We start from the raw sequence: 9,183 nt of genomic DNA, 5'->3' as shown, positions 1-9,183 counted from the left end.
CCCACCATCCTTCTTTCTTTCTCTCTTTCTCTTCGTTTCCTCGTTCCGCCCCTCGTCCTCTCTCGCACCCATCTCTCCTTCCTCTCTTGTTTGTTCGCTTAGACCTCTTTCTTCGTTCCGCTTTGTTCCGCTCCCTTTCTACCTGTCTGCTCTCCTGATACACCGCCAACCGCTCAGTTAACCACCTACATATCCTTGCACGCGTTCGACAAGAACGCTCAGTAGGATAGAGACACAATGGTGCGCGTTGTTTGTTCCTTGGGATAGATGGGACGACCGGCTGAACCGATTGCGAAACTCGAAGGGTACGCTTGTCGCGATGGAATTTTTTCCTCGTTCCTCTTTGTTGATTCATGCCTCGGATTTTTTACGTTGCCACGATCATTGTAATATACATATTACATACAGGGTGTAGCGAATGTAGAATGGTAGGAATTTGCTAATGGTGAGAAAGCGCTACGAAGATATTTCCGTGGATGTGGTTAGAATTCACTGTTGCTTTCGGGTTGCTGAAGATTGCACGCCTCGCTTGGAACGTCTACTTCGTGCTTTGTTGCATAGTACGACGGGTCTTAGTAATTTACAAAATATCAGAAATTGTTGGCGTGACTATGAAAGTTGAAGTATGTATGCCGCGTTTAAGAAATTTTAAATATAGAATTGTCGGAATTAAAAAGAGGAATTTGTAATACTTATATCTTTAATACGTTTCTTATTTTCCAATCTATACATTTATGATAAATTTACGATAAATTTATAAGAAACGTATAAGCGTTGAAATACTTTTAAACGCTAGTGTACCTTTCTTATTCCCGTGTAGAAATCCTACATCGCGTGCAATCGACGCCGCATCGAAGCTATCGTGTCTAAACCTTTGTCGGCTCGAAACTCATCTACGCAATCTTGTTATTTCAACCGTCCAATAAATCAACAATTTCCTCCAACTCCAATTTCCTCGAAAAGCAAAAATCGAAGCAGAGGGAAAGAGAATCGAACGATCGGGTTTCGCGAGCGTTTATTGCATCGTTGCCGGGTCGCGAATCGATTTCGAGATCCGCAGAACGCGGAGACCAGGAGTTTCTCTATTTACGAGCAATAAATGTTAAAGGCGTGCGTGCAAAAGGTGTCACGCGGGACGAATGTAGGTCGTGAGTCACGCGTTCCTGTGGAACCATGGTAGCGCGACCGAACACGTGTACGCTAGAAAATTACGGGTGCGAGGAAAAGCGAGCGATCCGGCCGCGACATCGTGCAACCGACGTGTGTCATCCCGATCGATTTTTGTATCTGGATAATAAAGGAACTGAAAGTAATAAGATGGACGCGTGTGTTGGCGGCATCGCGTTTACACGCGCAATTACGCCGCCGTAATGAATAGATGCCTGATAATGTGGCGCACATAGGAGACAATGCCCGTGGCGCTGCTCGTAATTACCAGTGATTTAATGTCGAGCACGCTGGGCCATTGTCTAGCTTTCAATCTCTTACCTGTTAATCTCTTTTACCTGCTTCTACGTCCGCGTACCTGTGTATGGTTGGAGAAGGGAATGTTTTGCAACTTTTTTTGGTTCTGAGTTTGTGTTGTGTGCTTTTTTGCGATTTTTTCTAGCTATTAGATTTATGAGCAGAATTAAGTTATTTTTTAATTTTCCGTAGGAAGTGTTCGGAAGTACGTTTTTCGACCAAAAATGAGACGACAAGTATTGAAAATAATATTGTACATATTATTTTCTGATCATGATACAGCATGTTCGTATTTATCCAGAATATTTTGTTTAGGGAGTGGATTGTTCAAATGACAAAAATTAAGCACGTATTAATTAATTGCGAGCAAAGCTCCATACGTATGTAAGATCATGTATTTCTTAAATCGAGAACTGAATACGGTTGAAGTTCTTTTAATTAGTTTTCGATTTTGTATTTGTAAATATCTGTTTATTTCTCTTTAATCGACGGAATTTCTTAATTAATTATACAGTCACGTTTGGGAATATTACATACAGACATTGCTTCCATAATATATGGGAGATTAAAACGATGATTTATACTGCAAAAATATCACGATATGACATTGAGATTCTTACAAAGAGAAATATGAAATCATCGTTACCAAAAGTGGAAGATCTGGATGAGAACAACTTCAACAATTTTAACATTTTTCGTTTTCGCATTCGAAACGATACGATATCTCTGTTATTAAAGTTTCTGTGAAAAGAGCAACGGATTATCGACAGAAAATAGTTTATTAAGTAGAAAAGATTGTTAAATCGTTTTTTCTCGATGCAAACGTTGCCTGATCGCAATCAAACTTTTATTTCATTGATCAAACATTTCCCGCGAACTTGATTTAAATTAGCCCGCAGTATTGTACATTCGCCTGTCTCTCGATGAAATTGAAATCGGAGATTAGAGACAAACTGCTTGAAACTGCCGTGATTCATGGCCGTCCTTGCGAAATTGGTTCTGACGTTAAACTGCGGAATTCAATTTCATTTCTGTCTATTAGGGAATTTTCTGCTGTTATACTGATCAATGTAAATGTAATTCGCAAATATGTGTAATATTTCCTCGGTATTTTTACTAGAAATTTTCAAAAGATTTCAGACTAAATCGTCGAATAATTGAATTGCTCTTAAATAATACAAACGCAACCTTGTGCTAGTTTAATACGTGAAAATAATTTAGCAAACAAACTCCAACGTAAAAAGGGCACAAAATTTCCTCCATCTAAAAACTAATACGAGTAAAAAGATTTCAGTTGTCAAAAACTTGCCATACAAGTAAACTTTCAAGTATCGAAGAATCGTCTACCATTTCAACACAAAAAGCAGTGTAAAAGATCCCGGTAAAATCTAATCAGGACTTAAATTACGACCGAAAAGGGTCCAATCACCCTGAAGATTACAAACACGCCACCTGTTAAAGAACCATTCTCAAAGAGTCATTTCTAACGATCCTGCACTAGCGCGTTTTGAAATTTAACGCGACTCCTCGTGGTCACGATCCTCGGCCATTCGATGTAATACTCGAATTGATACGTTACAAAAAGCGGATTAGAAAAACGAGCAGAACGACGAGCCACGACGGGTCGCGCGCACCCGTCCCATTTGTCAGGATGAATTATTCACCGTGAGAAAAATAATCCAACGCCCGGGCATCCGGCATCCACGGAACAAAGGGTTGTGAAACGACGTTCTGCTTTTCTTCTATCCCTACTGGGCCTCTCTATATCCTCGTTGTCCCTGTGACTCTCCGCCCAGCCCGTTTCTTCGTCTCCGTCTCCTCCTATTCCATACGAGCGAGATGATTTCTTGCGAGCTAGCTCATGCATAAAGGGAGACAGAATCGTTGGATATCTTGCGGTAAAGATAACATCTGCGGGAGCCGCGAGAGATTTGCGGTAGACAGTGGCTCCAGCCTCCAACTGCCTACGCATCCTCCAGCTGCACCGGCTGGTCCACCTGCATTGCAGCATTGCACTGGTTCAATGTCGGTGCAACGTTGACCGCGTATAACGATCGGAATGTTGCTCGTCGAAAATTGGTGTCCAACGAGCTGTGTACGTACGAGCCTTTCACGAACGACCAAAAATATTGCAACGTGATGTGTGAAGCTCGTAATATCGTTGAATCTCACGACGATATCTCACGATTGGAGGAAAGATTGGAGCTCTATAGAGGGGAAAAATAATTGGATGTTTGATAACGAAATTTCTTTTTAGGGTTTCAAGCTGTTAGGGTTGATTGATATGGTATGAGGGGTTAGGTTTAGCGGGAAGATAGAACGAGGCTTTTTAATATCGTTTCACAGATAATGTGTTCCTGGAAGTATTAGGTCAAGAAGTTTTCAGACGAGTTGGAACTTTCTTAATTGTAAACCTATTAAGTCAATCTTGTTTAAGTTGCTCTCTGAGTTTTATCCTTATTGGCGGGGCTAGAGGTCAAATAAAGTGGTTAAAACTGTTACGATATCAGGAGTCTCGAGTGATTTCTTACGTGGATAGTTGTGCTTAGGGGAGATAAACGTTGTTAAGAGCTCGAAGAAAAATCTCGTATTTAACCAACTTTACGCGAACTTCACGCGAATTATTATGAGAGTTCCTTTCATAAAATTTTTTTATTTTTAATTTGCAGCTTCGTACCGAGCAGATATACCTATATAAGTTGTACGATCTCAGAAAGATATAAATTGCACAATTTTACGAAGTTCGTAGAAATTGAAATACTTGTAACGCTATAATATTCCATCTTCTTTGCACTGTGAAAACTTTTCGTGCCTCTGACTCGTGTAACTCTCTCGCTCTAACTTTACACAATATTTATTACTTAAATTTTTTATCTTAATAACGTTGCACTTACCCAGTTTCACGTATTATTCTATTGCCTGGTTCTTAGTGCTTTGATACATCAATTCGGTTCTTAAACCGCTATGTCAAAATCACCTTCGAAACTTTCTTTCTAAAATTCTACCAATCACGAAAATAATGTAAAAAATCAACTCGCACGGTGTAATTCGTTTCTTGCATATCCCTGAAAGGGTTTCGCCGACGGCGTATGAAGCATCGATGACTGGTGCGCAATTTAGTCGAGCAATTCGGATCCGAAAGTGCACACGCGAAAGGGATCCAGGCGCAATTTCTGCACCGGATCGACGTGGTCGAGACCAAGGTCAGTGGTGCTGCGACCGCGGCGAGGTCTGTCCGTCTTTTTGTTCGTATCCCGGTGCTTGTCTTCGGAAGCGGCGTACGGGCAACGGCGAGATAATTGCGCGCATCATCGTCGCGTTATTGGCCATTACGAGCACGAGACACAAAACACGGCAGCAAATCCGACGATAAATCACAGTGTGACATTATAATATTCCACCGTGCGACATTTTCATTCGCTCGAACGTTTTCATCCATCTTCATTGCGCCATTTCGGCGACGACGACGATCCTCTACGACCGGTAGCTCGTACCCTCGAACTCCCTTTTCCATGGATCTGCAATGCAAATCGACTTCCTGGGAAGATGTAATCATCGATGCCTGTTGGCTTCTCGCGGGAGCAGGTTTCGTCCCGTGGCATTACCAGAGGAATTTTCGAGACAGCGGTGCAACCGATGGAATTTGACTACCTGAACCCTCTTGTGTAATAATTTCAGTATTAGCGAATTGAGAAGTGACGGTTGTAGGCTATACGATCCTATTGCACGAACAATTTTTCATAATTTTACAATTTTGCAATGGATAGAACGATCAAGATATTTTTATGACTTTTAAAATTCACTTACAAATCTTTGTCTTGTTACGAACACGTTACCGTTATAGGAAAGAATTTCTCGACATTGATAACTTGTGACTCGCGACCTGTAAAATTTTACTAATCGTATCAATTCAAAGATGATTGGTAAATTATTGTGCAAGAGAATCCTGCACCGAGCTTACTGCTTTCACTATGATGGATGATTTAGTAATTGGCGAGCATAAATGTTTTCGATGTGTTTGGGTATTTAGGTTGTCGAATAAAATTGTTCAGAAGAATTATACAAGCTGGAAAATGAAAGTGATGAAATAGAATTGCGACTAAATGATAGATAGCAAGTCTTGATGTGGTAAAACGTTGCTGATATCTATCTGAATGATCACTACGTTGACACCTTAAACTATTGCAGATGGATTGCGAGATATTTCGTGATTTATTTGGTGAACAGGAAACGCTACAAATGATATTAAACGTTTTACATAATTTATAAAATAGATTTCAATCAGACTCAGTTGTACAAAGAAATATTCGATTCTGTGTCTATCGTCTGAAATTTCTAAGAATTTCGTTCACTTAATGATCAGCAATACTAAAAATTACTCACACTGGTAATAAAAACAAGAAAGTGAAACCGAGTAATACCTAAAATTGTACACTAACGTGTTAGCAGAGACAAACATTGTTTATATCACAAATGGCCCAAAAAGCAAATGTGATTTAAACGATCTTACATATTGATACATATTGATACTTGAGAAACGCAATACAGTCATTCAACGGTACTCGTGTCTTTTCGTAAAAAACATCACATTAATTTCTCAAGTAATAACGTCGTCACTTTCGAAATCTGTATTAGAAACGTATGAAATCTGCACCATACAACGATACCAAAGGAACGCGTGGTAAGGCCAAAAGTTTAACTTCTCGATCTGCGTACTGTTCTTTCGTCCGTGCGAAGATCGAGCGATAAGTTTCGTTATCGTGTCATCGAATGTTCGCCCATTAATCATCGTTTGCACGTATTTTCTTTTGGCAGCCCGACCGGTTCCACGCTCCAGTCGAACACAATGAAATTCTTGCGAGAATATACGCAACGAATATGAAAAATGATCAACATTCTCTGCATGTCGAAATGCATATTTCTGTTTTCGATATAGCAATCACAAAGTTGGCTTGTTATTTTCAATCCAGCTTAAACGCTGATGACAGAATCCACTAACGATTAATGTTTGATAAATATTTCGTAATATCTTAATTTTGGAAAATATATAATTTCCATTTTACGGTAATTAATATTATCGCACTACTACGTATACACCATATACAAGTACAAAGGATTAAATAAACCGTAAACCTGTAAATCATTAGGAAATTGTTAAAATATTTCGAGAATATTGTCTCATATAAAACCTTAGACTATAAATACATGAATTAATATTATTAGTGAAATTTTACAAATTACGAATCACGAACTATCGACTCTAATTCTCTTCCGTGATAGCAAATAAGCTCGGTAATAAAACAAATGATGTACATAAATGTTACAAATTAGAGATCAAGTTTGATTATTCAGTTCGTTGCGAACTTGAAAAATTATAAACTCGCAATTTGTTAATTCATTGATATTATTAGTTGATAAATTATTGCGCAAGAAAGTTCAAACGTTGCAATACTTATGAACGACTCATTATACACACACTCTGATCCCTTTCGATGTAAATTAGATTTCATTTTAACAATTCTACAAATTCTCTGCAACAATCTTATTTCACGGAAATAGTTACAAACTCTCGGCGAGGTTTCGTTTGGTTTCACTTTTATTGGTATTAATTTCATAAAGATACGACCGACCTCGGCATGAACAGCGCGATTTCGAATAATTTACGAGCGATTCACAGAATTTGCGTGATTTGTTGTTTATCTCGTTCGCCTGCTACAACTTTGGAGAAACGCGACGGACGTTGAATTATCGTGGAAATTTGTGTTGTCAGCCGAGGAACTTGTTCCGTGAGATCTTCAGGCGACTTTATCGCAGAAAACGCAACGGAAAAAAACGGTGATCAAAGGCGCGGTAACGTGGTCGCACGGAATACACATCGACGTACGCGGACTATAGAAAAATTTGTCTTGCACAAGGGACCAACGTTGCGGAAGAAATTAATGACCGCGGTAAATTGTCGAGGTTGCAAAGACTCGATAAACTTTAACCTTTATCTTGGAGAAAACGTTACGTTCGGCGAGGGTGACGCGTAAAAGGGGTTAATCGGACGAATATAATTTTTCGTGCGCATTACATCAACGACACGCGTCGACGTGGCTGCTTTTGAGTGAGTAGCGTTCACGCTTCTCCCACGTTTTATGTCGGTACTCGATTTGATAATCTCGTGCCAATTTTAACGATCGAGCGCATATGAAAACACGCAATATGTCCCACAGGCGTCTTTCAGTAGATACGTCTAAAAATAAACGAACGTGTGTAACGCGTTGAGCGATATCAAAAACGTGTGTCCCTTTATGCTTATGATTCTGCATGTCACGTTCAGTCTGACACATCAGACGTTCGGTCTGTGCGTCTGCACGACTGCATGCTTGTGCGAGACACAACATAACTGGTTTTGTAAACGTTAAACATAAATGAACGTCGGTACAATGAACAATGATGGGGTTGTCAATTAAAGATTTGCAATCGGTATATGATACAATCGATTGTAGAGAGCGAGGACGAAGGGCTGACAATCTTTACCTCGAGTCACAACTTAAACCATATACAATTATGTAATAGGATTTTCAAACGATAATCCTTGTAAGGAAAAATAGAAGCAAGTACAAATGCACTATGCGTCTTGTCTGTTGCGTAGCATGTACCAGGTATGTAAATATGAAACCGGATTTTTTGTATAGAAAATACACGTTTATTGTATGAAAATGATTAAAAATATTTTATTCGAAGTATTGCCCATCGCTAGCTATACATTTTTCCCACTTGTCTGGCAATTGGTGGATGCCACGCCAAAAAAACTGTCGCCCTTTTGAGGCAAACCAGTCATCGAGCCATTTTCGTACATTTTCGTAAGAAGTGAAGTGCTGGTCGGAAAGTGCGTGTCCCATCGATGCAAATAAATAGTAATCGGATGGAGCCAAGTCTGGTGAGTAAGCCGCGTGCGAAAATATTTCCCAACTGAACGCTTCGATCGTTTCCTTGACCGGTTTTGCTGTATGCGATATTGTATTTGCTGTATTTGCTGTATTTGATATTCTGGTCGTTTTTCACGCAAAGCTTGATTCAAATCGATCATTTGTTGTCGGTAGCGCTCAGTATTAACGGTTTCGCCAGGTTTTAACAGCTCGGTGGTTTTTTTCGGTGGTCTTCCACCTTCTTCGTTCCTCGCGTCAAAATTGCCACTTCTGAATTTTTTAAACCACTTAGAGCACTGTGATTTACTAAGAGCATGCTCACCGTAAGTTTCGACAAGCATTCGATGCGATTCTGCAGCAGTTTTCTTCAAATGGTAACAGAAAATCAATGTTGTCCGCAAATCGTAGTTTCCAGGCACAAAATTTGACATGTTCAACGCTATTACAAACTATGCTGTTGTATGAAACTTGTATTGTTCCGAGTCGAAAATGTTTGTGAGATGTCAACAAAGATTTTTGGCATCAATGACGCAGTTTAGTGATAACTACATTATCAGCTAGGGCTATCTATAGGCAAATTCCGGTTTCATATTTACATACCTGGTAAAATATTATTTTATGTGTTCTTTTCGTTACGGTTGCATTCACTTTGTATCACTTGTCGGATAATCGAATGATACAAGGACAATGTTTCCATTGCTACGATGCTTCGGGTGAAATTTCACTGAATCGAGCGTCGCGACGTCTACCATCATACAAGCTGCTTCGTTGCGCTGCCAATTCTCCGCAGAGATTCTGTTCACTC

Source organism: Bombus flavifrons, chromosome 2 (genome assembly GCF_040668555.2).
Source record: "Bombus flavifrons isolate JBK064 chromosome 2, iyBomFlav1_principal, whole genome shotgun sequence".
NCBI lineage: Eukaryota > Metazoa > Arthropoda > Insecta > Hymenoptera > Apidae > Bombus > Bombus flavifrons.
Note: the sequence above shows the minus strand (reverse complement) of the source record.